This window comes from Cynara cardunculus, assembly GCF_001531365.2.
Source record: "Cynara cardunculus var. scolymus isolate 2C chromosome LG 12, CcrdV1, whole genome shotgun sequence".
NCBI classification, from domain to species: domain Eukaryota; kingdom Viridiplantae; phylum Streptophyta; class Magnoliopsida; order Asterales; family Asteraceae; genus Cynara; species Cynara cardunculus.
The window spans coordinates 21,173,410-21,180,098 of record NC_037539.1 but is presented as its reverse complement, the minus strand read 5'-3'; positions in this window follow the sequence as shown (position 1 = coordinate 21,180,098).

Here is a 6,689-nt window from a genome sequence, read left to right as displayed (position 1 = left end):
TGATGATTATGGAGCTACATATGACGAATATGATCGTATTTTACAAGGAGTTTCAATCGGAGAAGGAGATGAGGGAGAAGCAGTCGAAAATGATGAGAGGATGAGTGAAAGGGACGAAGAAGAATATGGTGAGGGTGTGAGTGGAGCACAAAATGAAAATCAAGCTCCTTACCTAGCGGATACACATAGCCGGGCACCCACATCTACTATCAACATTCATTCGTTGAATGTTGGTATTGAACAAGACATAGCTAGCCCAGCTATGCATTTGCACACCCAACCTGACCACTCAACTAGTTCTCAACAACCAGTTATTTCACTTCAACACGGGGATGTAGCACATATGCTATCTACTTCTCATTTGGAGAACGTAGTTATTGAAACAAGTAGGCCGCTGCCCCAGCCTAGGACTTCGATTCTGTGCACCTCGTGTCTAGAGCCGATACACATAGGTACACATGAGTCACAAGCATCTGTTGCTTCAGTTGCAGTTCTTAGTGAACTTGCCGGGACGACCAGAGTGGTGTCAACTGACATTTCACAAGGACCGGTCGGAAGTCCTACCAGTGCTATCCCTATGCCAACACTGAACGTATGCACAACAGTTTACTCAACTGTTGTTTCAACTGGTAATCTAAGTGATCCAGGTGTTAGTTTACCAGACTTTGTGTCAAGGGAGTATCTTGATGGCACCCTAAAAGGTGTTCAATACAACATGGATGCACAGATTGCAAGTCTTAAAAGACTATTGAAGGGGAAAGAGCAAGTTGAAGAAGTGCAACCATCTGCGCCATCACCACCGCCTGTACCAAAGCCTCCGAAGGTACAAGAGCAATCGGTGGACGAACTCAAATCGCTGTTGTATGCTAAGTTGATGGCATCATAAAATCCGGATGCAGAAGATACAGACTAGGTTGGACTCTTAAGACAACAGATTGATGAAAACCCTCCCGTTCGAGCCTAAGAGTTTTTGGCCTTTCAAGATATGGTTGCTTCTAGCTTCCCCAAAGTTAGCAAGTTAATAACATCAAACACCCAAGATCTTAAAAGCTCAATGGATGCCCTCTTTGAATGGGTATCTATTCTAGAAGAGACGTGCATATCTCAGGCCACCTCACACAAAAGAAGGCATGTTGACCCGGAAGATCCAGATCATCATGAGGGGGAGAGGAAATGACAGAGGGTGGCTGAGATGTCTGTTCAAGTTCCGAGTGTTGAAAGTGAGCCAACTGCTCAAGATGTCAATGCTGAAGGTTCTGTCCCAGAATCTACACGGGAAAGAATCATCGAGGCAATTATTGTAGAAGATGAGGGAGAAATGGAGACAATTCCTACGATCGAGCCAATGGTTGAAAAGCCAGCGGACTCTACAGTATGAACAAGGTTGTTATTCGACTTGTCTGCCAATGATGGATTCAATGACGTGTTTGCTACTGTGGTGGGTGGAGAGCAAGATTTTGGAGAGGATATTGAGAACATTGACGAGTCAACCGGGTTATACTTTGATTTTGAAGCTGATATTAATGAGGAAGACCTAGTATTCCCGTTTCAAGGTGATAGTCAGACAGCGCCAGAATCCTCCACTGCAGCTGTAGCTGGTGCATCCGATATTCCTGCTCCTAGAAAACCTTTTTATCCTACAAAGATTTTACAAGGAATTATGTGCCATTCGTCATTCGAGAAAATGTCCCAGGGTATGATAGGACAAGGATCCGAGAGCTGTACCTTGAAGACATCTACTTTGGCATCTTCCTCCGACATCGTAAGGCTCAAAGTGGTGATAAAATTCTTGGTATCCACCAGGAAACCAAAGATTATCGTTTGGAGTGCAAACACTTTTTGAAAGCCAAGCGTTTGCCTGTTGGTGAAGTACGTACCAAACATCGGGTTGTCACAATCAAACAGATAGATGCTCAAAGACTTCTCAGAGTCTTGTATCTGGTCTTCACTGTGACTCGACAAGATGGGAAAGTCTGGAGGTTTAGTGAATCTGATTTCTCAAACTTATATTTGGAAGACTTGGAGTATATGTACTGTGGAATCCAGAACATGACCAACAGGAAAGATGGAGCTCTGGTTGCTCTTCATGCAATTAAGAGATATATGCGGAGTCATGTAAAGTTGGCTATGATTATTGATGTTCAGATGGGTCTTGAAGATAATCAAAGAATCATCAATCTGAAGAGACCTGATCAAGACTTAGAAGATATTGATGCTTATCCAGTTTACATGATTCTTGAAAAACCAGAGGTTAGAGTCATATACTTTGCTGAGCATCAAGTGAAGAAGTTTATGTGATTCAGTGAGATAAACAAGTATTCAGATGGTATAATAGACTGGTGAGATGGGCACTTGACTTGAAGAGAGTAAATAATGACAGGGCTGCGGAGTCGGAGAGAATGAGCTCTAAAGATAGATATTTGTTGATTACTGCCATAAATCTGCTCGAGGAGAAGATTCAATACCGGAACGCTCTAAGGAGGCTGGAGAAACTCCTCGGACATAGAATGACAAAATTTACAAGAGTTCGAACTTGAATCCGAAGGGGGGGAATGTTGGGTTCAAGTATGCGCGTTATTGTTGTATTCAAGTTCTCCATATTTTACATGCTTTGTAATAGATTAGCTTTATGTTTTCCTTAGTATAAATAGTAGTTTACTTTGTAATTGTCATTAACAAGTCATTAACATTTCTATAGTCTAAGATTAGCTGTAATTCTCTCTCAATCAATACAAGAGATATTTGGTGATCTATTTTCTCTCTTCATCTTGTTCTTATTGTTCTTGAAGATCATGATCAGTTGTGTAGGAATTTGGACATTTCAGGATGATACTTCTCCCTTCTAGAGTCTCTTCTTTCATGGGGCTTCATGACAAACTTCTTCTGGAATTGTTTAGTTATCAAGGCTAGAGATTTGGCAAAAGCTTTGAGATCATCTTCGGAGTCAAATGCTTCTTCTTCATATTCTAACTCAACCACTAATGCCTTTTTGCCCTTTTTCTTCTATTCTCTGGAGGAGCCCCTTGTAAGTTCTTTCCTTCTGCAGCAAGGGCGAGAGGTCCACCGATGGATACCTACCTTTTCAATATGTCATTTTCTTGAGTAACAAGAGTTCCATAGACGTCATGAAGCGACCAACTATCTCAGTCCTGATTTTCTTGGAGGGACATTTACAGTTGAGTCCACTCATCGTCGAGACTTTTGAGGAATAAGACGTTGTTTTCTTCTTTCGTCCCGGCGATGTCATTTCGGCGACATTGATTAATCAATGTGTTGAAACGATCATAGGTCTTTTGAATTAGCTCATCAGGTAGCACCTTGAAATTTGTATATTCGTTTAGGCATTGCACCCTACGATTTTTCTTTGTCTTCGCACCTCCTTCCAGTTGGCTTGCTAGTTCTTCCCATATCTCCTTTGCTGTTGTGCAAGCATCAAGAGATTGGATGATATCGTTTGGAATGGCCATAATGATCAACCTTTTTGCCTTCTTGTTTGCCTCTACACGTTCCAAGTCGTCTGCATCCCAATTATTTTCATCTTTCGCCATGTAGTAGGCAACAACTTCTGCAATCATGCTTGTTCCAAGATTTCTTGGAACAAGAGTCTGAGGAACATATGGGCCTTTCATGACAGATTTGAGGAGATTTCTTTCCATCCCCTCCAGGAAGTTCACCATTCGAATCCTCTATTGAGGGTACTCTTCACGTTGAAGAGTTGGAGGTTTGGTGAGGGAACCCACACCATATGCAGAATTCCAGTTGGCCATGAGAAGTTTTTAGAAAGAGAAGAACATGCTTTTGGAAGAGAAGAACACGAAATTTAATGGATGGAAATTGAGAGATTTTGAATATTCAGATTCAAATTGATCGTTTTGATTGAAAATCTATCAATTTGCTCTGATACCAATTGTTGATCCCAGATCTCTTAATAACACGAATATTCAAGTTATGAATAACCTAAATATATCGTGTGTATGGAAAATAGTGAAGAACAACTCAAGAATATTCAAGAAATAATTTGGAGTGTCAAAGGATTCACTATTATTGATTAATGGAATCGAAAGCATCAAACGATTACAATAGATATAAAGAATATTTATACTAATAATCTAAATAAAAAGATTGCTATCTATGGAAGATATATCGCAAATCTCTTAAGGAAAGAAATTAATCTAGAAATATGGAAACGAAATTAAACAAAATAAGGCAATGAGAATACAGCTGTCAATTTTCCATCTCAAGCTATTTTCTGTGAGGCGTGTTCTGTTGATCCCAGATCTCTCAATAACACTAATATTCTAGTTATAAATAACCAAATTATAGTGATTTAATGAAGAAAGTTATGAAGTCTCAAAAATAAAATAAGAATATTTAACAACAACTTTGAGCTTCAAAGGTTTTACTTTATAAATTCAGAAACGTAAAACAACGAGTAAAAGCCTTATTTTTACAATAGACCTAATCATCTATTTATACTAAGCAACTATTAAGACGATAACTATCTAATGCTACTTTCTAGCAAATCGTCTATCTAACAGATAGGGTTTATCTTTCACATGGATAAACATTAACAATAAGATAAACTCGAATTCCAGCTGTTGATTTGTCATCTCCAACTGTCATTCATGGTATGCAGATTTCATCCTTATCTTCAAATCTTCATTGCGTGCTTGGATGCAGTGCTGGAAAATCTTCTAATTGTTGTTTGTCCAGAGGATCGATGAGAATGCTTCTTTCCATCGCATCCTTGCACTTGTCCATTGATCCTCTGGTTGAACTTGTCCATCGGTCCAATGGTTGAACTATCCATCGATCCAATGGTTGAATTCTAGACTTAGTCAATCATGCCTTGATATCTTCATCGGTCTTCTGGTTCTTCATCACTTGTTGTTTTTCATTACTTTTTACATAATGAGTTATGGGGTTTAACAATCTCCCCTAAGTAATGAAATAACAAACATAGTCTAATCTAGACACATATGTGAAAAACAGACACTAATCTAGTAGAAAAACATCGAACTCCAAATTTTCATTGGATGATGAAATTTCTTTACAATACTGGAAACAAAATACATCAAGGCAAGATAAGCAAAAGATTTGACTCATCACTAACTACCTGAGTATATCTCTTTGAAGCGCAAGAGTAGTATTCGATAAGCAATGATTGTTGATATCTCGTGTATGAGATGACATCCCTCTTCCCTTGGCACATGGTTTCTGCCTAGTTTTTCTCTAATGTTTTTTCTGAAACCATTCAAGTGTATCAGTTGAATACTTGAAGGCTTCAGTCATTCTGAAGAACTTTTTAACCCCAAACTCGTTCTTGTAAACAAATCCGAGCTCAGGTTGAGTAAGAACTGAAGCAGATCATATCTCCTGCAGGCCCTGGAAATCTTCATTTGGAGGAGCACAAGATAGTCTCTCGATGCCTAGCCTAAAAGCAATTTCCAAATCTGTTTTGGCTCTGAGCTTTACCAGGGACTCCATTGTTTTTACTATCGATGCCATGATCCTGCCTTTGAGCTGTGTAGGCTTATAACTCATTCAAGTCGTACGGGTTGAGATTAATAAGGTTGTTTTCGTTGAACACGCTAATGATCCCGTGGGCTCTCTCCATGCTGAACTCGATGTATCGAATAGCTCTATTGGCAAAAGACTTTATTTTCAAGTCAACGACTCTCCTTATTCCCTCATTCGAAAAGACAGCTCGAGGTTCTTGAGTGGTTTGTCTGAAAAATCGATGGTGTAAGAGGTTCATTGACTCAGGCGATAGGATTGGAGGATTGGTTGACAAACTTTCATCACGATCTTGATACATGTACTGATGGATATTTTCCATCAAGATTGGTTCCCTGGGCAGCAATTGAGGACGTCTCCTCATCGACTTCATATTCTGTATTATCTCATCTACCAGGCCTTGTGGAGGTTGCCTTGAGGAAGAAGGGGTATCCGCATGCACCACGGGTTCATGGGTTAAGGGTTGTGTCTCGACTTGGGGTTGTGTATGRGTAGAGGGTGAGTTTTCTTTGGATGGTTCAGTTTCATATGGTTGAGAAGTTTCTGGTGCATGGGTTTCTATAGGTGATTGCGATCGTTGAGGTGATGGTTGGTTTGTTGTGGGTTTGGGTGAAGGGTAGAGGTGTTGGAGAAGGGGTTAAGGGTAGGTTTGTTGTGGGTGAGGGAGTGAAGGTTTGGTTAGTTTCTATAGGTGGTGTGGTTGGTTCTTCATCGGTTGATGAACTCAACACGATGGGGTCTGGTATTGTGGCTGAGGGAACTTGTATATTTTGTTCATAATCAGAGGGCAAGGCCTCTAGTTCCCTTGGTTAGGTTTGTTGGGTTAATGGTGGTTGTTGTGGTGGTGATGGTTGCTGTGGTGCAGCGGATTCTGTTGGTTGTGTAGCCGCCGCCTCTTTCTCCCCCTCATGAGGTCCAAGACCTTGATCATCGGGGTCTGAATCATCATGTTTGCTTCGCTTTTGGGAGTGGCTTGAGGAGCAGGAAGCTCTGGTCCTCTTCTTCTTGCCCTTCCTGAAGGATGCTAGATACGCCTTCAGGGAGGCTTGTCTTCGACTCGCCTCCATTGATTGGAGGAGAGAGGTGGTACGTCATTGTTCATCGGCCAAGTTCTGGGAGAGAATCCTCGTTGGATGGATGGCCCGATGAACAAATTTGGCACTAATCTCATT